The sequence below is a fragment of the Chiloscyllium plagiosum genome, unplaced genomic scaffold (genome assembly GCF_037043375.1).
Source record: "Chiloscyllium plagiosum isolate Xiang-an unplaced genomic scaffold, Cpla_swu_hap1 HiC_scaffold_11, whole genome shotgun sequence".
Lineage (NCBI taxonomy): Eukaryota > Metazoa > Chordata > Chondrichthyes > Orectolobiformes > Hemiscylliidae > Chiloscyllium > Chiloscyllium plagiosum.
In genome coordinates, this window is record NW_028270149.1 from 27,940,651 (window position 1) to 27,968,420 (window position 27,770).

A 27,770-nucleotide genomic window follows, 5' to 3' on the forward strand; every position below is an offset into this window, starting at 1 on the left:
CTAGCAGTGGTAGTAGAATCGGATACATTAGGGACATTTAAGTGACTCTTGGATTGGCACGTGGATGATAGTAAAATGAAGGGTATGTAGGTTAGTTTGATCTTAGAGTAGGATAAAAGTTCGGCACAACATCGAGGGCTGAAGGGCCTGTACTGTGCTGTACTGTTCTATGTTCTATGTTCCTCCCAGTCCACTCCATCACTGCCCTCATCTTTCCCTCCTGGTGCTGACGTTTTCAGTCAAGCTGTGTTCTCAGTTGCTCTTCATAAGGGGAACCATCACCTTGCGTTTATTCAACTTTGGGGCTCCAGACTCAATTTCCATTATGGTTTTAGATGTAATCTGAAATTTTCCATTCACTGGTGATGTCAACATTTTCCAGATCCATTATCTGTATATTTAAATGTTTACTAACTCTGAACATTCTTTATCACTAGGGCTAGTAACAAGTAATGTTAAATACTTGGTGTAAGAAGTATACTGACCTTCTCCTTTTCTGTGCATTCTCATATAATTATACATTTGAGTGAAATATACATTAATAAGGTTAGTTAATGTTATGCTGATTTATATCTCAAGTTATAAACACTTAAAATCATACCATTGAAACTGTTAGAGTTGACTTTGTGGACAGCAGTCCCATGCACACCATTTCTGTTACAAATCATTCCAATCTCAAAAAATGCTATAATGTTGCAGTTATTTGATTTATTGTCCAGTTCATTTTTTTCCCCATCCTTCCAGATTCTTTTGATAATTCTGATTCTGTTGTAAAATATTTTGGAAAGATCCTTTCTTCACTTTAATAACAACAATTTGTCTTTATTTGGTGGCTTTAACATGATAAAATGTCCCAAGGTGCTTCACAGGAGTGTTATAAATCAAAATTTTGAAACTGAGCCACATATGGAGATATTAGGGCAGATGATCAAGCTTAGTTAGAGAGTTTGATTTTAAGGAGCATCTTAAAACAAGAAAGAGAGCTTTGGCCCGCATACAAAATGAATACAAAGGGGAGTTACATATTCATAGCAAAGATTTTCAGATACATTAGATGGCTTGTGCTTCTATATCCCTGAGGAATCCACAACAGTAGAACCAATAGCAACAGAATTGGTCAAATGCTTGGCCATAAAGGTGTGGCAATTTCAATGTAGCTTAGAGAAGAAGTAATGGAAATCCCAATGCATTCGATACAGCGTTAAACATTTTCAGATTTTAACTCCATCTCAGTTTTTAGAATGGATTGTTAGATCCTACTATTGAATCATGGGTGGCCTTTTCAAATTTGTTTATAATTTTCATTAATTTAAAAATAATATCATACAAGAATTCAACAGATTTTTATTTGAAACAATTGCACATCTTAATCCAAATGTTGTTGCTGTTATTCTATAAAACTAATCAATTCTGACATTTGAACCACAAACATTGCAATGATTTTGAAATTTACTTTATTATATGTTATTTACGTCAGTTGAGTATTGTAATTGAGAGATATTCCTTTATTAATAAGTATCTGTAAAAGTATTAATGGGACAATCAATTTTGGAAGACCATTTCAGCCTGGAGTATGAAGAGTAATTAAGCAGAGGCTAAACTGCTGAACACTATGCTTTGTGACCTTTTAAAACAATATTATTCCTTTCAAATAGCTATTATAGAAACATGGGTCACAGATAGAATGGAGTGGCAGCTCAATGTTCTGGGGTGTAGATTCTAAAGAAAGGACAGAAAGGGAGGGAAGGGAGAAGGGGAGTAGTGTTTTTGATTAGGGATAACATTACAGCTGTGCTTAGGTATTATAGTCCTGGGATATTGTCCAGTAATGTTATATGGGTGGAACTAAGAAATAAGAATCATAGAATAATACAAACCCTATAGTGTGGAAGCTGGCCATTTGGCCCATCAAGTTCACATCGACCCCCCTGAAGATCATCTTACACAGCCCCAAACCCTCTTCAACTCACCGTTTTGGGATTGTATTAATGCCCCCCACCCCAACTTGTCAGTGGCAAATTAAGGAGCAAATGTAAAGAGATCTCAGATATCTGTAAGAATAATAGAATAGGTATAGAATAGAATAGAATAGAATAATAGAATAGAGTAGAATAATAGTAAAGGTAGGGTATTTTAACTTTCCAAGCATAGACTGGAACTGTCATAGTGTTAAGGGCTTGGATGGGAAGGAATTTGTTAAGTGTGTAAAAGAAAAGTTGCTTGACGTAAGTAACATATAATAAAGTAAATTTCAAAATCAATATGTGGATGCACCTCCTAGAGAAGGAGCAATATTTGACCTTCTGTTCGGAAATAAGTAATAGCAAGTGACTGAGGTGTCAGGTGTTAGTGATCACTTAGGGCTAAGTGATCATAATTCTATTAGTTTTAAAATAGTTATAGAAAGGGATAGAACTAATGGAAAAGTTAAAGTTCGAAACTGGAGTAAGGCCAATTTTGACGGTATGAAACAGGAACTCTTAGAAGTTGATGGGGTGAGGCTGAAAGCAGATAAAAGGATGGTTGGGAAGTGGGAGGCTTTTAAAAATGAGATAATGAGAGTTCAGGGACAATATGTTCCTTTTAATGTAAAGGAAAAGGCTGTTAGATGTAGAGAATTATGGTTGACTAGAGAAATTTAGGCTCTGGTCAAATAAAAGGAGACATATGTCTGGGATCGAATGAATCCCAAGAGACATGTAATGGCAGTAGGAGTACACTTAAGAGGGGAATTTGGAGAGAAATATGGGGACATGAGGTAGCTTTGGCAATTAGGTGTTAAGGAGTATCCAAATAAATTTTTATAAGTATATTATGGCAAAAGAGTAACTAGAGAGAGAATAGTGCCTCTTAAAGATCAACATGGCTGCTATGTGTGGAACCACAGGAGTTGGGTGAGATGTTAAACAAATATTTTGTGTCAGTATTTTTTGCATAGGAAATCGTGTTTCACTAATCTGGTTGAGTTTCTTGATGAGGTCAAAATGGAGATTGATGACGGCAGAGTGGTAGATATTGTTTATTCGGACTTCAGCAAAATGCTCAACAAGGTTCCGCATGGTAGACTGATTAATAAGGTTAGAACACATGGGATCCAGGAGTGCGAGCCAATTAGAACAAAACTGGCTTGAAGGCAGAAGACAGGATAATGGTAGAGGGTTGCTTTTTGGACAGGAGGCCTGTGACCAGCGGTGTGCCACAAGGTTTAGTGCTGGTTCTACTGCTTTTCATCATATATATAAATGGTTTGAATAAGAATAAAGGAGGCATGGTTAGTAAATTTGCAGGTGACACCAAAATAAGTGATGCAGTGGATAGTGAAGAAAATTATTTCAGAGTACAATGGATCTTGATCAGATGGGCCAAGAGTGGCAGATGGAGTTTAATTTAGAGGTGTTATATTTTGTTAAGGCAAATCAGGGCAGAACTTATACAGGACTTTTCCTGCTCCTTGGATGCTGCCTGAACTGCTGTGCTTTTCGAGAACCACTCTAATCTAGAATCTGGTTTCCAGCATCTGTAGTCCTTGTTTTTACTTAGAACTTATGCAGTTAATGGAGTGTTGCCAAACAAAGATACTTGGGGTACAGGTCCATAGTTCCTTGAAAGTGAAGTTGCAGGGAGACAGGATGGTGAAGAAGGCATTTGATATGCTTGCCAGCATTGGTCAGAACATTGAGTTTGGATGTCATGTTATGGCTGTACAGTAACTCAAGTTGAACCATCCAGGACAAAGCAGCTTATTTGATTGGCAACATGTCCACAAACATTCACTCGCTCCATTATCAACTCCTAGGAGCAGTAATATATACCATTTATAAGATGCACCACAGAAATTCACCAACTCAGCACCTTCCAAACCCATGGCCAAAGGACAAATGTAACAGATACATGGGAAATCCACTATTTGCAAATTCCTCTCCAAGCATCTCACCATCCTGACTTGGAAATATATTGTCATTCCTTCACTGTCGCTGGGTCAAAATCCTGGAATTCCCTCCCTAATGGCTTTGTGTGTCTACCTACAGCACATAGACTGCAGCAGTTCAGAAAGGAAGCTCAACACCACCTTCTCAATGGCAACTAGGGTTAGTCAACAAATGATGCCTAGCCACAGTCCATGAGTGAATTTAAAAAAAGTCAAGGACAGCAACTGTTACTATGACTGCCAACTGAATACTGTAACTTCAGTTTGGAGGAAATTAAATTGTGTAGAAATTGTAATGCCAAAGAACTAGCTGCCTCCTTTGTGTTCAGGGGGTCTCCAAATGTGCTAGGCAACCTTGCCTCTCCTCTTATAGCTCCCAATACCAGGGGGTTGTAGATCCACTGCACCACCTAGGCCATTACTATCTACTCCATCACTGGAGTAATGCGAAGCATTCTTAACAATCCTCATTCAGAAGCTGTGAGTGATTGAGCAATCTCAGCCTCCTCCAGCAGTCCTCAGCATCACAGATGCCGGTCTTAAGCCAATTCGGTTCAGTCAATGTGAAATCAAGAAATGGCAGAAGGCAGTGGATACCGCAAAGGCTAAAGGCTCTAAAAACATTTCAGCATTAGTATTAAAGACTTGTGTTCCAGAACTTGCCATGCTGCTAGCCATGCAGTTCTACTACAGCTACAATACTGGCAACTACCTAACTGTGTGGAAAAGTATCCATCCTGTACACATGAAGTAAGACAAAAGCAAACTGGATATTTACTGACCATCAGTCTCCTTGCAATTGTCAGTAAAGTGATGGAAGGTGTCATCAACAGTGCTGTCAAGCATCACTTGCTTTGCAATACCTGATCTGTGACACCCTGTTTAGGTTCCACCAGGATCATTCAGCTCTTGACCTCAGTACAGCTTTGGTTCAAACACAGATTGAGAAGTTGAATTCCAGAGGTGAGGTGAGAGTGACAGCCTTTGATATCAAGGCTGAACTAGACTGAGTGTGGATTCCAGGAGCCCTTGCAAAACTGGAATCAATGGCAACTGGGGGAAAACTGTCCTTTGGTTGGAATCATCCCTGCTCAAAGAAAAATGGTTGAGGCTTTTGGAAGTCAGTCATCTCAGCTCCAGGGTATATCTGCAGGGGTTCTTCAAGGTAATGTCTTAGGCCCAATCATCTTCAGATGCTTCATCAATGACTATCCCTCCACCATACGATCAGAAGTGAGGGTATTCACTGACAAACTCAAGATGTTCAGAATCATTCACAACTTCTTTGAATTTGAAGCAGTGTATGTCCAAATGCAGGTAAACCTGGAAAATATCCAGGTTTGGGCTGATAGGTGGCACACAACATTCATGCCACACGTGTCACACAATAGCCATCTGCAACAAGAGAAAATTCAACCACTGACATTGTCCCATGACTTTCATTACCATCATTGAATTCTTCCACTATCAACATCCTGGAGGCTATCATTGACTAGAAACTGAATTGGATTAGCCATATAAATACTGTGGCTGTATGAGCAGATCAGAGACTAGGAATTTTGCAGAGAACAATTCAATTCTCCACTCCTCACTCCCCAAAGCCTATCCATCATCTACAAGGCACAGATCAGCAGCATGATGGAATCCTCCTCACTTGCCTGGATGATTGCAACTCCAACAATACACAAGAGGATTGTTATCATCCTGGACAAGGCAGCCCACTTGATTGGACCATATCCACATTCACTTCCTTCATCATCAAAACTCAGTAGCAGCAGTGAGCACCATTTACACAATGCATTACAGATATTCACCAATGATCCTCAGACAACACCTTCCAAACCCATAACCATTACCATCTAGAAGGACAAGGGCAGCAGATACAGGGGAATACCATCATACAAAATCCCCTCCAAGCTACACATCATCCTGACTTGGAAATTAATCACCATTCCAACACTGTTGCTGAGTTAAAATCCTGGGACAGCCTCCTTAATGGCAGCGTGGGTTTACCTCCAGTAAATATTGGAGTGGTCCTGGAAAGCAGCTCCCCAAAACCTTTACAGGTACAACTAGAAATGGACAATAAATGCCAGCCCAGTTAGTGATGCCCACAAATCATGAGTGAATTTTAAAAATCTAAGAAAATTCATTGAGTACAGAGGTGTGGCACTGAACTGTTATAAACCGATCTATGCTCCTTTTCCATCTATTTTATAAAATCCCCAAAATTGTTACAATTGTATTTGAAGATGCTCCTAGTTTTTGGTGCACTCTGGCAATAAAATGATAATATTTAAGCAAGAAAAATGGTAAACCATGAAATAATTTAGAATAGGATCAAGAATTTTTCAGGTAAATAATAGTTCTCATATTGGAATTCGATAAACATTACTTTTGCATTTTATTTCGATTGGTCATTGTGCTGACGGAATTTTATAGGACCAATTTTCCTCATTGCACACCCTGGGGAACACTCAATTCCTTGGAACTGCAGAGAATTAGAGGGAGTACTGTCTTTCATGGCTGTATTGCCTCAAGACAAGGAAGGCGCATTCATAATAAAAACTAAGTACAAGTTGTAAATCCTTCCGGTACACACCTATGACCGGCGGTAAGAGCAGGATAGATTCCTGGTCATCATACTGATGGAAAAAAAGTGGATCATCTGCCATCATCACTATGCATAGCCCCCACCTCCCATGCCAAAACAACTCAGCTATCTCTAACGGTGACTGCTTGGCTCAATTGCTGACTGATTGAAATAGATTAGATTTGTGCCAATGGTATGGAGTTCAAACCTCATTCTCTCCTGAGTGAATTTGGGATCTGACTGCTTCAAGAAGTCATGGTGGTATGGGTGAGACCTGCTATTTAGCAGAGTGCTGCAGGAGAGGAATCTTTAGTGGGTTACACTATCATGTCAATCAAGCAAAATGGAAAATAGCTTTTCCCATTTACATTCAAGAAGTGAAATGGTCAATTGTCAACCGATGTTCAAAATGAAAAACAAATTATTCATAATCATTGTTTTGTTGTCGTGCTATTAGAATGTATAACATAATTTAAGTCAGTTTCTGTTGATGTCAAGGCTAAAATATGGTATTTTTGTGTCAATGATATGTACCGGTATATTGAAGGGTTCACTATAAGAGGACACTTGCAAATTTATGGAAAAATTATTTTTGGCTCAATACTGGGACAACATGCAGCAAATATGATTCTGCTTAGTCTCTGGGTTTGTGAAATTAATTGATATTTTAATGTGACGTTGCCACAGAATATAAGAAATTTGATCATTTTAATAGTTACAATTTCTGCATATTTTGTATTAGTCGACTTTGGTATACTTTGTTAATTTGTGTTAATAGGACTCCTGCTCCTTCGAACAAAAACTTGTGTGTTCTAAAGTTGGGAGCAATATTGGCTGCCAAATGAGATTTATATTCCAACTAATTTGTCTAATTTCATGGAGGAATTGACCAAATTTTGAACGATTGTATATAATATCTAGCATTGTCAATACCAGACCAAAGTAATTAACTGGGGGAAACTGAGGACTACAGATGCTGGAGATCAGAGCTGAAAATGTGTTGCTGGAAAAGCGCAGCCGGTCAGGCAGCATCCAAGGAGCAGGAGAATCGATGTTTCAGGCATGAGCCCTTCTTCAGGAATGAGGAAAGTGTGTCCAGCTGGCTGAGATAAAAGGTAGGGAGGAGGGACTTGGGGGAGGGGCGTTGGAAATGCGATAGGTGGAAGGAGGTCAAGGTGAGGGTGATAGGCTGGAGTGGGGGTGAGGGTGGGGGTGGAGAGGTCAGGAAGAAGATTGCAGGTTAGGAAGGCGGTGCTGAGTTCGAGTGATTTGACTGAGACAAGGTGGGGGGAGGGGAAATGAGGAAACTGGAGAAAACCGAGTTCATCCCTTGTGGTTGGAGGGTTCCTAGGTGGAAGATGAGGTGCTCTTCCTCCAACAGTCGTGTTGCTGTGGTCTGGCTATGGAGGAGTCCAAGGACCTGCATGTCCTTGGTGGAGTGGGAGGGGGAGTTGAAGTGTTGAGCCACGGGGTGGTTGGGTTGGTTGGTCCAGGTGTCCCAGAGGTGTTCCCTGAAACATTCCGCAAGTAGGCGGCCTGTCTCCCCAACATAGAGGAGGCCACATCGGGTGCAGCGGATGCAGTAAATGATGTGTGTGGAGGTGCAGGTGAATTTGTGGTGGATATGGAAGAATCCCTTGGGGCCTTGGAGAAAAGTAAGGGGGGAGGTATGGGCGCAAGTTTTGCATTTCTTGCGGTTGCAGGGGAAGGTGCCGGGAGTGGAGGTTGGGTTGATGGGGGGTGTGGACCTGACGAGGGAGTCGCGGAGGGAGTGGTCTTTTCAGAACGCTGACAGGGGAGGGGAGGGAAATATATCCCTGGTGGTGGGGTCCGTTTGGAGGTGGCGGAAACGACGACGGATGATACAATGTATATGGAGGTTTGTCGGGTGGTGGGTGAGGACCAGTGGGGTTCTGTCCTGGTGGCGATTGGAGGGGCGGGGTTCAAGGGCGGAGGAGCGGGAAGTGGAGGAGATGCGGTGGAGGGCATCGTCGATCACGTCTGTGGGGAAATTGCGGTCTTTGAAGAAGGAGGCCATCTGGGTTGTACGGTATTGGAACTGGTCCTCCTGGGAGCAGATGCGGCAGAGAAGAAGGAATTGGGAATATGGGATGGCATTTTTACAGGGGGCAGGGTGGGAGGAGGTGTAGTCTAGATAGCTGTGGGAAGCCCTCCAAAGCCTCCGCTTCTTCCTTTCCCACTGTACCAACCAGTACCCTTCCACTGACACCCTCCTTCGACTGACTGAACTGGTCCTCACCCTGAACAACTTCTCTTTCCAATCCTCCCACTTCCTCCAAACCAAAGGAGTAGCCATGGGCACCCGCATGGGCCCCAGCTATGCCTGCCTCTTTGTAGGAATATGTGGAATAGTCCATCTTCCGCAGCTACACTGGCACCACCCCCCACCTTTTCCTCCGCTACATCGATGACTGTATCGATGCTGCCTCGTGCTCCCACGAGGAGGTTGAACAGTTCAACCACTTTACCAACACCTTCCACCCCGACCTCAAATTCACCTAGACCATCTCAGACTCCTCCCTCCCCTTCCTAGACCTTTCCATTTCTATCTCGGACGACTGAATCAACACGGACATTTACTATAAACTGACCGACTCCCACAGCTACCTAGACTACACCTCCTCCCACCCTGCCCCCTGTAAAAACGCCATCCCATATTCCCAATTCCTTCTTCTCCGCCGCATCTGCTCCCAGGAGGACCAGTTCCAATACCGTACTGGCCTCCTTCTTCAAAGACCGCAATTTCCCCACAGACGTGATCGACAATGCCCTCCACCGCATCTCCTCCACTTCCCGCTCCTCCGCCCTTGAACCCCGCCCCTCCAATCGCCACCAGGACAGAACCCCACTGGTCCTCACCCACCACCCGACAAACCTCCATATACATTGTATCATCCGTCGTCGTTTCCGCCACCTCCAAACGGACCCCACCACCAGGGATATATTTCCCTCCCCTCCCCTGTCAGCGTTCTGAAAAGACCACTCCCTCCGCGACTCCCTCGTCAGGTCCACACCCCCCACCAACCCAACCTCCACTCCCGGCACCTTCCCCTGCAACCGCAAGAAATGCAAAACTTGCGCCCACACCTCTCCCCTTACTTCCCTCCAAGGCCCCAAGGGATTCTTCCATATCCACCACAAATTCACCTGCACCTCCACACACATCATTTACTGCATCCGCTGCACCCGATGTGGCCTCCTCTATATTGGGGAGACAGGCCGCCTACTTGCGGAATGTTTCAGGGAACACCTCTGCGACACCCGGACCAACCAACCCAACCACCCCGTGGCTCAACACTTCAACTCCCCCTCCCACTCCACCAAGGACATGCAGGTCCTTGGACTCCTCCATCGCCAGACCATTGCAACATGACGGTTGGAGGAAGAGCGCCTCATCTTTCGCCTAGGAACCCTCCAACCACAAGGGATGAACTCGGTTTTCTCCAGTTTCCTCATTTCCCCTCCCCCCACCTTGTCTCAGTCAAATCCCTCGAACTCAGCACCGCCTTCCTAATCTGCAATCTTCTTCCTGAACTCTCCACCCCCACCCTCACCCCCACTCCAGCCTATCACCCTCACCTTGACCTCCTTCCACCTATCGCATTTCCAACGCCCCTCCCCCAAGTCCCTCCTCCCTACCTTTTATCTTAGCCTGCTGGACACACTTTCCTCATTCCTGAAGAAGGGCTCATGCCCGAAACGTCAATTCTCCTGCTCCTTGGATGCTGCCTGACCTGCTGCGCTTTTCCAGCAACAGATTTTCAGCTCAAAGTAATTAACTGCACATTGAGTTCTTTTAAAATTCAATGAATTAATAAGATTATTTGTTTTATATTTTGACTTTTTTTTCCAAATACTCATCCAATGCCTTCTTGAATGCTTCAATTAAACCTGTCTTCATCAACATCCAAGCAATGCATTTCATGTCCTAACTAATCTGACTGAAAAAGCTTTCTCATTTCATCCTTACTTCTTTTGCAGATCATTTTTATTCTCTGACTTCTTATTATTGTTCATCTTATGAGTGGGAACAGTTTCTTGCTATCTATTCTATCCAGCTCTTCCTGATTTTGCAACACTCTATTAGCTTCCTACTTAGCTTTCTTTTCTCCAAGAAGAACTGCCCCAATTTCTTCAAACTGTCCTCAGAACTGGAGTTTCTCATCTATGGAACCATTTCTCTAAACTGCTTCTGCACTCTCTCCAAAGTGTTCACATCCTTCCTATAATGTGGCACCCAGAACTGTACACAGTACTCCCGCAGAAAGTTAACAAGTGCCTTAACCAGTTTCAACATAATCTCCTTGCTCTTGACATCTATGCCCCTATTATAAAGCCAAATATACCATATGTTTTATGTACTGTTCTCTCTACCTTTCCTGCCACTTTTAATGATCTGTACACGTATATACCCAGGACACACTGCTCCTGCATCCCTCTTAGAATCATACTTCCTATTTCATATTATATTTCAAACCTCTTCCTACCACCATGCATCACCTTGCAGTTCTCTGCATTGCCACCTATCTGCCCACTCCATGATCTATTAACAGGCTACTATTGGGCATATGTCCAATTGAGGGTAGGGGCGTCCCTCCAAAAATTGCTGGCCCAATCAAAAATTTACTTTACTGCGCATGCTACTTTTTATACTTTGTTTCCAATATGCTATTATTGTTGGTACTGTCATGACTGTATCAGTGTCACCTTTCAAAATGTTGTGACTATTTTTCGATAGAATTTGAGTTTTAATTTCCAAGGGTTGATAAGATACTTACTTTAATGTCACTTTATTTCACCGAACTCTGAGGTTTTTTTGCATAAAAATGATATCTTGATGAAAGCCACATCATATACGTGAAGCACAAGGTTTTCATTCTATCTACTAAAGAATAAGCAATTTTCAATAGCGAACCACCCAAATGCATTGAACTGAATTTCATGCAGGAGATCCGGTTCCTGTGCAAGTGTAAATGTCAAGGTTGAGCTCACCCCCACCTTTCCCAGTTCACCCGGCCACTAGTTTACAGCCTTTGGGCTATGAGCTGGCTTCAATCTCAGGCCTTTTGCCCTCAGCTGAGGATGAAGATCCACTCCCAAGGATTGATGACTAATCAAATAGTTGTCAGTTCTCCAGTCCCAGTTCTGTAATCAGGAACCATTGCAGGGACTGCAGTCCGTCCTCATCAATGGAGCCAGATGCAAAGGTAAATGGGGCTTGCTGGCTCAAGCTGGGATGGGGGAAACCTAGGAAAGGGAAGAACTTGGAAGGAGAGGATCTTACATTTTGCAAAGCAGAAGACCTGTAATGAAGGCTGCTGCATTGGTCAGCGTGGATGAACAAAGCAACATTGAAATAATGGAAAAATAGGACCAGAACACGGCCATTCAGCCCTTTGAATCTGCTCCATTCAATATGATCATAGCTGATCATCCAACTCCGTACCCCATTTTTGCTTTCTCCCAATACCTTTTGATCCCCTTCACCCTGGAAAAATATTTAACTGCTTCTTGAAAACTATTCATATTTTGGTCTCAATTGCTTTCTCTGGCAGAGAATTCCACAGGCTCATCACTATCTGAATGTAGAAATTTCTCCTAATTTTTCTTCCTAAATGGCCTATTCCCCCCATTTTCAGCTGTGACCTCTCGTTCTGTAAAATCCCAGTGGTTGCAAAGTGGTTAAAATCGCTTGAGTGTTACATTGTTGCTACATTTTCCTGCTGTTGCATGGACCTCGAAGGCCCATGTGTAGTAGTGCCATCCATAACTAGAAGCCAATCCATCAACACATTGATTAGCATGTGCAGAACCTCTGTGCCTCAAGGAAAATTGTTACTATGTCTTTGAATTGGCTACTTAAGGGCCTGAAATGGCAGTTAGTTTGTCTGGCCTCCTGATGCCTGCTCCATTTTGAGTCAAATTGCATCTGGATGGAATGGGTGAGTAGACACCAGGAGGGATGCACATGACATTGAGTCCAGTAACACACATTTGTTTGCCACACTGTTTCCACATGTTATGCTGCAAATACTTTTAATCCCAGCTTGATGATGATAAGAGAAAGAAACTGTGGTTGAGGGACAGCAAGGTGTTTCTTTAGTACAGAGAACTGTGAAACTCTGGGAAGTCAAGTAGCAAAAGGCCATAGGAAGGATAATATGCATGAGTTTGAAAATTGGATCCAGGTCAAGCAAATACTGGATGGAATTGGGGTTGTGTAGTATGTTCATTGATTTTGTATTATTATGAGAATACAAATTGATCTCTTTCTAGGTTTCCCATTTTTACAGAGTTTGAAAACTGAAGTAAAATGAAGTGAACTTCTTCATTCTGAAGCAGAGTCACACCGAACTTGAAACATGAACAGTGTTTCTCTCTTCACAGATGCTGCTAGCCTTGCTCAGTTTTTCCAGCATTCTTTGTGTTTCAGATTGCCAGCATCCACCTTTATCCCAAAATCAAGGACTGTGTTTAAAGTGGTGCTGTATGTCAATCCCTTCACTACGTAGTGGATAGGGTTAAAATTAGTACATAAAGGTAATGCTGATACTAGATTTTTAAAAGCAAGATGTATTGCAAAAGTTGGGGGAGGGGTGAGCTGTGGAGGAAATGGAGACAGTCAGAAAAAAATATTTGGAACATTCAAAAGATAAGTTAAGAAATTAGCCTCAAAGCACGTTAGATGACGCAGTGATAGCCTAGTAGATTCAAATTTTATCATTGTACAAAGCCAAGTAATATTGTCAGGAAAAAAGTAAACTTATCCTTACCGTTGTCCTGTATTTTCATATTTTTGTGGAACACAGCCAGTTTATATTCCTAACTAAGCCTCATCGCACTCAGTGCTAACTCCATCCAGGTTGAGGAGATTCAAAAAACACATTGATCCAGAAATTAAGATCTCAAGGTAGTCATTACAATGCAGACTCATGACACATATTCAAACCCTGCAGATGCAGTAGATTATCTGCAGATGCAGTAGATTATCTGGGAATTTCCTGGGAAATTAAAGATTCTGGACAGCAATTCTCGTATGTCCCTCTGAAAATTTGCTCCTGAACTGGAATGGTTCCATTATCCTTTTTGGGAGGTTTGCTCACGGTGTTGGGGAATTTATAAATTGAATTGACAAGGGGATGGGCACAGAGCAGCTATACAGGTGAGGGCAAGGTCCAATTAGTTATTGAAGGAATGCTAGGGCAGTCCAGTAGGTAAAGAATATATATACAGGATAAGGGGCATGAGAGGTCTGGAAAGCTAAATTGTAACTATTTTAATGCAAGGAATTTGACTGTAAAGTGTTGATCAGCATGTGGGAATATGATATTGTTGCAATTACTGATACATTGTTGAAGGAAACACAGGATTGGTCAGATCAACAGTCCAAGGCATAGAAGTTTCAGGAATTGAGGTGAAGTAAGGGACTGGGGGATTTCATTATGGATAAAGGAAACCATCACTGCAGTAATAAGGGAGGTGGTTGTAGATGAGTTTTCAATTAAGATTATCTGCATAGAGCTTAGAAATAAAAAGGGCAGTTACCTTGCTGGGAATTTACTATAGGCGTCCCAACAGTCAGAGGGAGATAGAGAGGCTGATATGGAGGCAAATCACAGAAAGATAAGAGAGAAATAGATTATAGTTATAGGGGACTTCAACTTTCCTAATAGGGATTGCCTTAGTATGAAAGGTTTAAATGGGATGGAGTTTTTAAAGTGCGTCAAGGAGACTAACAGCTAGCATAAATAGAAATCTCAAAGCCATCTGTAGGCATATAAATAGTGAGAGAATGGCTAAAAGAAGGGTAGGGCTAATCAGAGACCAGAGAGAGGATTGACACACAGAGGCAGGGGAATGTATGAATACTTTGCATCTGTCTTTGAAAAGGAAGAGGCTGCTGGCCAGGCCATGGTGACAGAGGAAGAAACTCTGTCACTACAAGACACTAAAACTGAAGCTTTGGAAGAAAGGATTGCGAGGATGATTCAAGAGAAGAGTGAAAGTAATAGGGTGGTTGTTATGGGGGACTTTAACTTTCCTGATATTGATTGGGAAAGCTATAGCTCAAGTTCGTTAGATGGGTCAGTGTTTGTCCAATGTGTGCAGGAGGGTTTCCTGACACAATATATAGATAGGCCAACAAGAGGTGAGGCCATACTGGATTTGGTTCTGGGTAACGAACCAGGCCAGGTGTTAGAATTAGAGGTAGGTGAGCACTTTGGGGGCAGTGACCACAATTCGGTGACCTTTACTCTAGTGATGGCGAGAGATAAGTGTGCACTACAGGGCAAGAGTTATAGCTGGGGGCAGGGAAATTATGATGCAGTGAGGCATGACTTAGGATGTGTGGCTTGGAAAAGTAAGCTTCAAGGCAAGGGCATAATTGATATGTGGAGCTTGCTCAAGGAGCAACTATTGAGTGTCCTTGATAAGTATGTACCCGTCAGGCAGGGAGGAAAGGGTCGTGTGAGGGAGCCGTGGTTTAATAAGGAATTGGAATCCCTTGTTCAATGGAAGAGGGCGGCCTATGTAAAGATGAGGGGTGAAGGTTCAATTGGGGCGATTGAGAGTTATAAGGTAGCCAGGAAGGACCTGAAGAGAGAGCTAAGAGCAGCAAGGAGGGGACATGAAAGGTCCTTAGTTGGTAGGATTAGGGAAAACCCTAAGGCTTTCTATAGGTATGTCAGGAATAAAAGAATGACTAGGGTAGGAATAGGTCCAGTCAAGGATAGTAGTGGGAAGTTGCGTGTGGAGGCTGAAGAGATTGGGGAGACACTGAATGAATACTTTTCGTCAGTATTCAATCAGGAACAGGACATTGTTGTCAATGTGAATACTGAGTCACAATTAAGTAGAATGGATGGCTTTGAGGTATGTAGAGAAGAGGTGTTGGAAATTCTGGAAAGGGTGAAAATAGATAAGTCCCCTTGGCCTGATGGCATTTATCCGAGGATTCTCTGGGAAGCAAGGGAGGAGATTGCAGAGCCATTGGCCTTGATTTTTATGTCCTCGTTGTCTACAGGAGTAGTGCCAGAAGATTGGAGGCAAGCAAATGTGGTTCCCTTGTTCAAGAAGGGGAGTAGGGATAACCCTAGTAACTATAGGCCGGTGAGTCTCACTTCTGTTGTGGGTAAAATCTTAGAGAGAATTGTAAGGGATAGGATTTATGAACATCTGGATAGGAATAATGTGATCAAGGATAGTCAGCATGGTTTTGTGAAGGGCAGGTCGTGCCTCACAAACCTTATTGAATTCTTTGAGAAGGTGACGAAGGAGGTGGACGAGGGTAAAGCGGTAGATGTGGTGTATATGGATTTTAGTAAGGCGTTTGATAAGGTTCCCCATGGTAGATTACTGCAACAAATACGGAGGTATGACATTGAGGGTGAGTTGGAGGTTTGGATTAGGAGTTGGCTTGCTGGAAGAAGACAGAGGGTAGTAGTTGATGGCAAAGGTTCATCTTGGAGTGCCGTCACTAGTGGTGTTCCGCAAGGATCTGTTTTGGGACCATTGCTGTTTGTCATTTTTATAAATGACCTGGAGGAGGGGTTAGAAGGTTGGGTGAGCAAGTTTGCGGATGATACGAAAGTTGGAGGAGTTGTAGACAGTGAGGAAGGATGTGGCAGGTTACAGCGGGATATAGATAAGCTGCAGAACTGGGCAGAAAGGTGGCAAATGGAGTTCAATGTAGCTAAGTGTGAGGTGATTCACTTTGGTAAGAGTAACAAAAAGATGGGGTACTGGGCTAATGGTTGGATACTTGGTAGTGTGGATGAGCAGAGGGATCTTGGTGTCCATGTACACAGATCTTTGAAAGTTGCCACCCAGGTAAATAGTGCGGTGAAGAAGGCATATGGCGTACTGGCTTTTATTGGTAGAGGAATTGAGTTCCGGAGTACTGAGGTCATGTTGCAGTTGTATAAGACTCTGGTGCGGCCGCATCTGGAGTATTGTGTGCAGTTTTGGTCGCCATACTATAGGAAGGATGTGGAGGCACTGGAACGGGTGCAGAGGAGGTTTACCAGGATGTTGCCTGGTATGGTAGAAAGATCATATGAGGAAAGGCTGAGGCACTTGGGGGTGTTTTCATTGGAGAAAAGAAGGTTTAGGGGTGACTTGATAGAGGTGTACAAGATGATTAGGGGTTTAGATAGGGTCGACAGTGAGAATCTTTTTCCACGTATGGAGTCAGCTATTACAAGGGGGCATAGCTTTAAATTAAGGGGGGGGGGTGTAGGTATAGGACAGATGTTTACTCAGTGAGTCGTGAGTTCATGGAATGCCCTGCCAGTAGCAGTGGTGGACTCTCCCTCATTATGGGCATTTAAGCGGGCATTGGATAGGCATATGGAGGATAGTGGGCTAGTGTAGGTTAGGTGGGCTTGGATCGGTGCAACATCGAGGGCCGAAGGGCCTGTACTGCGCTGTATTCTTCTATGTTCTATGTTCTTTGGTTAGATTATTCTCACTTTAAGTTAACAAGGCAATTAAAGTTCACCAAGCCAGGTGAGATGCAGGCAAGGATTTCAAAGGAAGTATGCGAGAAATTGCAGGGGCACTGGCCATAATATTTCAGTTTTTCCTGCACTCAGGGACCTACCAGAATTTGACCTTCTTCAAAAATGTTGTAAGTCTAATCCCTGCAATGACAGACCAGTTCACTTAACTTTAGTACCACAAGGCACCATGCTACCCTACTTAGCTGGCATCCTACCAACCTGGAACCTTGTGTACCTGATACACTATCCACCTGACACCCTGGCCTCCAGTCCAACTGGCATATAACCAGCTGGCACCATGGCACCCAACCCATATGGCACCTTCTGACACCTTGAACCCCACTACCTGATACTCTACTTGCTTTGCACCCCACTCAGCTAGCAATCTAATTACCTGGCAGCCTGGCAGCTTTTCCAAACCTCTTAACCAACAACTACCTTAACCCTAAATAGACATCCAACTGTGATTGCCACTACTTGGAATATATGGGCCATCAGTGTCTAATTTAGATCATAAAGGGACTCTTTGTCACAAAGTAATGCCATTGTGCAAATAGATCTAGGGCCAGGTTTTCAATCCTCATAAATTGACATTACATACATACCCTTTCACAGCAACTGCCAAAGTGTCCGGCTAGGCTGCTGGAGATTTGGAGTATGGCACACTGACTGCTGCGAAAGGGGTTTAATTTCCTCCAACTGTCCTACACTACTGGGAACAGTGTTAATTTCAGTTAAACTTGGGATTGGAATTCCCAGCTAGAAATGAGGAGCTCAGTATTGACTTAAAATTAGCGAAGTGGCAATCCAACGGTGATTGCCATCCCTCAGATTTAGATTACAAAGGGATTCTTTGTCACAAAGTTTTGCCATTCTGCAAACAAATCTAAGGCCAGGGATTCAATCCTTGTAAAACGTACAATTCTCAAAGTGGTCAAGGAAGCAGCCAAAAGCACTGAATCAGAATAGACCCAACTTTATCCTCACTATTTTTCTGTCTCCAATGCAAATATAAAGCACTTATTGAGCATGGTAAACTATTCTAGTTTTATTTAACTTGCATCTAATTGCAGCTGCTGACTGTCAATAAAGATTTAACTTGCATTTTATTTAATCGTGTTGAATTTCTGAGGAATGTTCACAGAAGATGGGAGAAACTGAAAAGCATAAAACTGTAGCTCTGCTCACTCCAATTCACTTCCACCCAATAGGCTGTTACTTAAAATTCAACTTCTGGCTGAATGCCAGGGCTCCTCTTTGATTTTACAATACAGACACTTTACTCAATAAGATAAAAGAAATTTCCGTAATTATTGCAGTAGTATTTCTGTTACTGATTAGCACCAGGAAATGTACACTGATGTTTGTTCATAAACATTTCAGTTTTCAAAGCTTGGACTATTCCCACAGATCAACCTGTTTACAATACAATTGGGGCAGTACCAAGAATATGTTCCCTGGCATGTAACACATTGTAAATAGTTTCAATCTGTAATAAGCAACCATTATGATTCATATTTTTAAGAATATTGAAGTTATATTATTAAAGCTTGGACTGTAAAAGGCTGTTGGCTAATTTCCTTCCAGAGTGGGGAGTAAGGACTCATAGATGAAATGGAACTTAATTGTGCTCTACTGAGATTTTAGTTTGCTCCAGTTTGGGGTTGGGGATGACTGGTGAATGGTAGTGGGAATTGTTGTGGATATTCAACCTGCAACCTCTACTCTAGAGGGGGCAGAGGCTCTGCAAGCGAAAGGTCCCCACCTACAGCTAGGCAGACCACCCTCTCTGCCTTAGAGATTGCCTCAGTGAACTTACGCCAGTTGTGAGTTGGCATGAGTCCCTTTGAGGCCTCCCAAAGGCTGCAAATCTTCACTAGAATCTGGTAATTGATCCTTGAGAATGACTCCAGTGGAAAATGAAATTTGAAAAATATAGTACTGTTCCAATTTACAGGAGTTACTTGAATTGGTCAAGAGCAGATGTCATTGGTATGTAGTTGAATACACTGGCACTCCACTGCAGCTATTTTAGGTATAATTAACAGCAATCTAGGCTTGTTCAATAGATAATTTCAGTTACATGACCCTAATCTTTTGCTATAAATTCTGTGTCTTATGATCCTGCTCCATGGCTACTGATGAAGGAACAGCGCTCTGAAAGCTAGTGCTACCAAAATAGACCTGTTGGACGATAACCTGGTATTGTGTGATTTTTAACTATGTTAGGCATGCACAGTCTCTGACTTAGGCAGCAACTCAGGATATGGAAGGGTGAGGGTTCCACTTTGCTGAACCCATGGTTGGTTCTTTCATTTGTATTTTCTGGCAATCAGCCGCATTGAGCCTATATTCTTTGTCTAGTGAAGGCAATACTAATGTTGGACTGCAGCACAGCCAGCCTCTGTACCATGTCATATTGAAACATTTAAGTGTACGCAATATAATTCTATAATTGAATGGAAAAGAAAAGGGAATGTATTCGCTTGTGCTTACATGGCTGAGACTTAGAGAAAGAAATGTTCAATGCAATGATATGTTTTTAAAAAATTCACTGACATGGTGTAGGCTTCATTACGTAGTTCAATACGGACTATTTCTAGTGATAGGAGAGTTAGTAGTAAAAGAATTTAAAGTACTTTGGTTAAACAAAACAGTAGACGTGAGGAGGATCATCTTTTATGCAGTGAGTTGTTGTGTGATCGCAATGCAGTGTGCGAGAGGGTGGACAGAAGACAGTTCAGTAACAGATTTCAAAAAACCATTGAATAAGTTTTTTAAGTAGATAAATTTCAGGACTATGTTAATAGTTCAGGAGAGTAACAGAAATTGAAAACACTCTTTTAAAGAGACTCCAAAGTGGAATAACTGGACCAAATCCATTTATGGCTAAGTGCCGATGCAAACAATGAAGTTAGAACTTGAATTAGATTATAGTGTATAGGAATACACTAATACAGTGAAAAGTGTACAAAGTTGCCATCCTCCAATGCTATCTTGGTTACAAAACCAGAATCTCCAAAAATGAAAAAACAGCAGAAATAAAAGAAAACCAAATGGAAGCAAAAATGTCCAGATCTCAAAATCTATCTCCATAAAGGTTGGCATGAATAAGATGATGAGAGGATGCATTCTGCATTTTAAAGACATTCTGATACTCCCCTCTTCTTTTTTACCTTCTTGAACTCAGATATGTAAAGGAGTGGAGGTTTCACATTTAAAAAAGTGTTAGGCACCTATTGTGCAAAAGTGGGTACTGCAGATGCTGGAGATTAGAGTCAAGATTAGAGTAGTGCTGGAAAAGTCACAGCAGATCAGGCAGCATCCTGATGAAGGGCTTTTGTCTGAAATGTTGATTTTCCTGCTCCTTGGCTGCTGCCTGACCTGCGTGCTTTTCCAGCACTACTCTAATCTTGACCCTAGGCACCTATTATGCCATACGAATGCATATAGCATTTTAAGCGCACACACATTCTCTGTCCACCAGCAAATAATGATGCTCAAAATATATTTAGTAGGTGTTTTGGGCAAGGACAGATCCTCATGTCAATTTTTGGCACTGATTCAATTCTCTGTGCCCAGCTTTGTGTGAATTTGCTTTCACAGGATGTTTTATCTGATGTAGCAGTGATTATGTTATCTCCCACAACATTAAAAAATTGGGCATTGATATTGTGGTTTTGGATAATCAAACATACTTTTTTAACAAATAGCCATTATGTACAAACATTATATTCCTCAGGTACATAAATGTCTGAGCTAATGTTAAGCAATTATTTTACAACAGAGGTGCATTCTTCCAGTTGTGTGATGAAGCTGCTCCTTTAACAAAGTTATGCAGTCCTTGACTTTTTTTTTCAGAGAGATTGTAAACAATACAGACTCCAAAAAGTCTGGGGTGTAGAGTTTTAGGGCCGATTTGATAATAGCTAACAGATACCACCTCAGATAGAAGGCTTTCAAGTTAAAAAAAACACACTTGTACAATGGAAGGGGTGTGACCAATTGTCCTAGCACAGCTTTTCTCTGGTTTAGTTTTTTTTAGCAGGAGTGTGAATAAAGGCCGCTGGACTCAAAGAAGCAGGTCCAGGCTGGTACTCGCGCGCTCTCTCTGACTTCTATCTTGTAAGAACTTGTGTATGATTTTACCTTTTGTGCTTAAGGGTGTTTATGGGGATTGTTGCAAGTACTTGGAACAACAACATTAAGTTGGGATGATCTGTTGGGTTTTCAGAGAGGTTGTTATTCGGTATTCTGTTTTCTGTTTGTGTTTCATTCAGTAATCTTGTAAATAAATTCTGTTTCGTATAAAACTGAGTGGTTTGACTAGCTGATTCTCTCCTGGAATATTCACTTTACACCTGTTTAAAACAACTGGCAAAGCTAGGGTCTGGGCTACCTTCTTGAAATGTTTTGAGGGGGTCTGGCCTGATCCATAACAAGTGTGTCATGATTTAAGTGATTCAAGCTAATGAGAATGAGATCATTACATCGTCATGTGAAATCCTCTCTACAAGAATCTCAATGAGTCTCTCTCTCTCTCACTGCAACCCCCAGGTCACACTCTTTGCTACCTTCTCCCCAGCCCCACCCCCCTCCCATTTATCTCTCCACCCCGGAGGCTCCCTGCCTTCATTCCTTTATAATGGAGTGTTGACATCATGAGCATGTGTTTTAAAGGTATACTGGCATACTGATAGCACTTCCAGTTGAGGCAAACCATCAAACTGGTGATGACACACACACACAATAACTATCCTTTTTTTTAAAGGTTGAAAATGTGTGCCAAACAGATATACATGATTATATATTGGCCTGGTTCGTCAATTCAATATTTATACAAGAAGGTAAAATAGAGTTTACAAGATTAACATTTCAAACCTTAGTGAAAAGTTTTGGATGTTCCAAACATACCCTAATCTGGTGATCAGATATCCGTCTGGAGATATGTGTTGCTCTCTGTTGTTCTGTATTGCTTGTTTTTGTTCTGAGCCATTCTGAAGAATGGTCACTGGACTCAAAACATTGACTCTGTTTTTGTTCCACTGATGTCGCCAGACCTGCTGAGATTCTCCAGAAATTTTTGTTTTTGTTTGTTTCAGACATCCAGCATGTGTAATTCTTTGTTTTATTTTACAGTTGGTGGCTAGGTTTAGGTTCAGATCCTTTTACATGGTGCTGTTGACAATGGGGAAAAAATTAGTTCCTTAAATAGCTCCTTAAATTAATCTAAAGCTTATCAATGGGTTTGCATATGTTGTTAACTAGTTTAGAGTAATAGCAAACCAATATTACATAACATTTTTCAAGTATAGAATTTCTGGGAGACAAAAGAAAGACTTGCATTTATATGGAAACTTCCATACCACAGGAAATTCAAAGCATTTTCAGCCAATGGTATACTAGTATAATATTGGAAATTCAGTAAATGATTTCCATACAGCAAGTTCCCACAAAGAACAATCTGATACTGACTGAATAATTTGTTTCTTGTGATGTCAATTAAGGATAAGAATTGGTCAGGTCACTATGTCAGGTTTTTGTTTTCTTTTTCAAAATAATGCGATGTGATTTTTGGCATTCAGCTGAGAAGGAACATAGGGCATCACTTTTAGATATTTTCTAATAACCTGTTCAGATGTGTTATTATTCGTCTTAGGAACAGTGGGACTTGAAGCCAAACCTCTTGGCTAGAGGAAGGCACTACCTTTGTGCCACCAGAGTTCCTTGGATGTCACTTCTACATTTAGTTGAGAAAGCACCTTAGTCAATGCAATGTTTCCAAAGTACTGCACTAGAAAGTTAGCATGCAAGGATGCCTACCCTGAAGAAGTTCTGCTCTTCTCTCTACAAGAATCTCAGTGAGTCTCTCTCTCTCACTGCAACCCCCAGGTCACACTCTTTGCTATCTTCTCCCCAGCCCCACCCCCCTCCCATTTATCTCTCCACCCCGGAGGCTCCCTGCCTTCATTCCTAATGAAGGGCTTTTGCCTGAAATGTTGACTTTCCTGCTCCTCAGATGCTGCCTGAACTGCTGTGCTTTTCCAGCACCACTCTAATCTAGACTCTGATTTCCAGCATCTGCAGTCCTCACTTTTGTCATGTTTGTACGGATGTCTGGAGCGAGAATTGAACCCACTATTATCTTTTGATTTGGTACACACCTTCACATCATATCTTTTGACTCAGAGGTCAGAGTGCTAAAACTGAACCATGTCTAGATATGAAATGAAGGCACAATCATTTTGCTATTTTTAATACTGCTCCATACGTTGCTGGAACATTAGCACCCAATCAACCAACATCCCTACCAAAACTGAGAAACATTTCTGCCAGTAGTCATTATGAACATTTTAGGTTTATGCAGGTTTGCTTCAGACACTCAGACTTAAAGATAATAATGTGGAGACTTAGTATTAACTTTCCTTACAGCCTCATGTGATACACAGTTTGGAAGGGCAACCAGTGAGCAGTTAAATGGTACTTCACTATGGCAGTGTAGAATTGTTTTCAAATTTTGCATTTTACACTGACGAATTGAATGATCTTTTATTACAGTACCTGCCATCTAGATTGTACATTACAATCACAGGCAGTAGGATGTCTAGGCTCAAGGTGAGCAATTTGAATGGGCTGCAGCACATTTCAGGTGTGTTGCTCATCAGCTGTAAGGCATGACACAACATCCCATTTTTCCAAAGGAAAGAAGTGTCAAAAACTGTTACGTTGATTCAATAATTATACAGGCATGAGTTAACAAGATTAATGACTTAAATTTTTCAATAATGTTTTAGAAATTTAACAACTCATCATGGCCTTGTGAATATATATCCATTTGGAGAGCTATGTATTATTATTGATGGCTGTTGGCTTAAAATTTGATTGTCTTGCTGCTGGTTGCTGTTGCTCAGCATTAGTGCACAATCTCTAGCACTGGAATATCCTTCATCACTGTCTGCCTGCATGATTAGTCTATCCTACATTAGTCTGAGCTGGCTGTTCCTATGTTTTGTAGCATCATGATCAGCAATAGCTTAATACGATCCTGAGCTGATTGCATGTTTTAGAAACCTTTGCTGATATCTGGCTATTTGTGACTTTCACTCTCTGAGTTGTTGCATAGCCACAGTATTTCTCTACATGCCCACTGGTTTCATTCTGTTTTATTCTCTTCTGTTTTTGAGGAAGAAAGACCTGTGGCTTTTTCATTCTCAACTCCATAAATCTCACGAATTATTATGATGCAGGGATCTGTGCCTACTGGTAGTTTTGACACAGCTAGATCATTGACATCTGCCAGATAGGAGGCTTCAGGAATCCACGCTGAACTTGCATATTGGCTCTGCTTTGTGATCATGCCACTGTATGGAATTGATGAGCCATTATATGCTACAAGATAGTCTTTTGTGGGTTGTACTATGGAGCGTCACTTGATAGGGTGCATGTATTTTAGGATACATAGTGACAAATGCTAGCACTTGAACTTGGGCCAATTTTGACTTTCAGGTTGTGTTCACTTACTTTGTGGGAACATATAATGTTGATAGTCATCTTATATCATCAATTTGGTGTGTGAGGTTGACAATATGGGAGGCTTGGTCATCTTGAAATGTTATCTTTTGCTTTGTTGGCTGTTCGCTTTATTGATATTTTTTCATATGTTTGGATAAATTTCCACACCACCAACATTGTAGTATAACCATATTTCTTAACCAGAAATCTTTCAAGAATGCTTCAATGTGAGGTCAATTTGTACTTGCAGAGTTACGTTGTACTTTGCTCAAAAACTGCATGAATCCATATAAAACTCGGCTAACTCATTTTTTAGATTAGAATAAGTCTAAACATTATGGCACAGACAACAGCATACAGGGAGCAAACACCTTCAACACATTATCTGGGCTGACACCAATTGTTAAAATTAACCTGAGAATGTAACTTTTAAAAAAAGTTTTGTGATTTACATATAAAAGAAGTGAAACTAACATGGTCATTCTAACAGATGAGAGACTTAACAAACAATCAAGGTATTTTTCAATGTATAATTTCAGTTACATCACACTGTAAACTTTTGCTATAAATTTTGTGTCTTACAATTGTGTACTCCACAACTACCTGATGAAGGAGCAGTGCTCTGAAAGCTAGTGCTTCCAATTAAACCTGTTGGACTATAACCTGGTGTTGTGTGGTTTTTATCTTGGTACACTCCAGTCCAACACCGGCATCTCCAAATCATGGTTTCAATCAGAGAAGAGACAGTTACCAACTTGATTAGCCTCTTTATGAATTCTTTTTCAGAGACATCATACGTGTGCCCTTTACAATTTCTGGCATCAGAGTTGTCAATAGAGTCATGGGGTTTCTGTCTGAATGGCGTGAGTTGGAATCTGTAAATCTGAAAGTTGATTCATAATTTGAGCTGTTGGTCGAGCACTCTCCAATTCTTCTTTGGATTTATTTTTCATCATTCTCAGAAAGACTGGATGAATATATTTCGTGAAGCCCCACATTACTGGTGGCAAGTAATATTTTAAGAGATATCCTGTCTGGGTCATTCATGGCTTGATCTCTGAAGAAAAGCTGCAGATACCACTTAAGTAGCTATAGTTTGGTGAATATATCATTTGCTGCCCAATTTATAATCAAGTGCTCACCTTGCAATTTTGCAGAATATTTGTTGCTTTTTATTTTACTGAAGTAAAGTACAGGGCTTGTTTGTTCTTTTCTTTTACTTGGTTCACCGCCCTTTTATTTTTTAATTTCTTGTTTCTGTTTCACTATTTTTTAATGATTATAGTCTCCTTTTGAGGTTTTGCTGAGTGTGAATCTGTGTTAAGAGAGAAAAGCTTGTCAGCAGGTTTCAACCACTAAAGGGAGTTCACACCAAATAAGGAGAGATGACACCATACCAGCTGTGGGCCAAATTGAAGGAGGCAAATTACAGAACTGACTATTGCACACAGGTAAGCATCTGTAGGTTAGGTAGTCACATTTTAGTGTTTTAGGCACCATTTATTTGGGCTAGAGGGCTGTATAGTTAAATTGACGGTATCTTTTGATTGCTAGTGTTAATTTTAAGCCATTAAGAAGCCTTTTGGCTGCTGATTTTACATTGAAACATGTAAGAAGCTTCCAACTGCTGTATATTAGCATTTAAATTGAAAAACATGCTGAAACTTTGTTTATAATTGCTGTAAAAGTAATTCATGGCTTACAGCTGATTAGAGTCAAAGAGTGTGGTGCTGTAAAAGCACAGTCAGTCAGGTAGCATTCTAGGAGCAGGAGAATCATGTTTTGAGCATAAGCTTAAACATTGATGAAGGAGCGTCGCTCCGAAAGCTAGTGTACTTCCAATTAAACCTGTTGGACTATAACCTGGAGTTGTGTGATTTTTAACTTTGTACACCCCAGTCCAACACCGGCATCTCCAAATCATGATGAGATAAAAAATACTGAGGATTTGCCACATTTATGCTGTGATCGCACAACATAAGTATAAGATGTGGGTCACATTGTACTGAAGAATTTAAATATTTTTATTACAGCACCTACTATCTACATGTGTACATTGTAATCACATGAATTGCAAGTCTGGGCTCAAACTAAGCAGTTTGGATGTACTGCATGCTTGCCTCAGCATATCATGCCTGCAAGACAATAGAAATCAGTAAGATGCGAGCTTCATCTAATTAAGTCACATGTCATTTATGATGATGACCTCACGAACATGAACTTTAAAGGTATATTGCACATCTGCTTTGAGACATAATACAACAATTTAAAGCATTGTCAAAGCAGCAATGTTTCATTAAGGAAGGAATTCCTCTGTGAAATATTGTGGGAAGGCTTGAAATTGCCACCTAATACTCCAAGGGCCCCGCCAGCTTAAATCGTCAATTGTTAATTTCTACAGCCCTGGTTCATTTCAATCATGCATTGGAGATCTTTACAAAATCAACTGGGCAGTTTTGAGGATCTGAATCAAGATGTGGCAGATGCCCACTCCATAGGTCATCTAATTAATTTAATATGGCATATTCATTCCATAACAAAAAATCTGGACTATCAATGTTCCACAAACCCGCTGCCTTCTCTGGAATGCCATAGCCAACAATGGGATAGCATGCTCCACTCAAGAAAGTTTACTTTTTCACAACAGAAATAGATACCATTTACTAAATGTGTTGATTATGAGTGACGCACAACTGAAGATCCTGAAATGTTCACTCAGAGCAGAACAAAGTAATAACATGGGCTTTATCCTTTGTCACTCAACTATGAAGAACGTGTCCAGTGGGGAGAAACAAAGGGGAGAATAAAAAGATCATCAAGGTACAATAGGAAGTTTACAGGTGCATAGATGCAGCAATCTAGCAGGTTGTAAAGGAATAGCACGATGCTTAAAACTAAATTCAGAGATCATGACTGATTGGATAGACAGCCTGCGTCCCAGCTAGCTCTTATCATCCTCCTCTTTAACGTCAATGTCAAGGCAACTGGACATAAATGAGGAGTTGAATGCACTTGTGACAGAGTGCGTGTGGTTGGAACTCCTTCATGAGGCAGTGGTCTTCGATAAGGTGGGTGGGGAATGGTCACACGCCTTGCCTCCACTCCATTTGCAGCAACCTTAGGATGTGGTGTGGGGAAACGAAGGCCTGTGCCATTTTGCATACCTTCTCCCATGGGAAAGCCAGCATCCGTATCCTCCCACCAGCTTCCTTGT

The 27,770-nt window shown here is 41.4% G+C and overlaps 1 long non-coding RNA gene across 1 annotated transcript in view; it reads right to left on the reverse strand.

The window, feature by feature from the left end:
* Positions 1–25,827, reverse strand: part of LOC148148773 (uncharacterized) — a 43,795-nt gene extending 17,968 nt beyond the window's left edge. The window contains exons 1-2 of the long non-coding RNA XR_015758571.1: positions 25,699–25,827; positions 21,959–22,222 (exon numbers count right to left, since the gene is read on the reverse strand). This is a non-coding gene — a long non-coding RNA (uncharacterized LOC148148773). The remainder of the gene's footprint in view (positions 1–21,958; positions 22,223–25,698) is intronic.
* Positions 25,828–27,770: the final 1,943 nt, after the last annotated feature.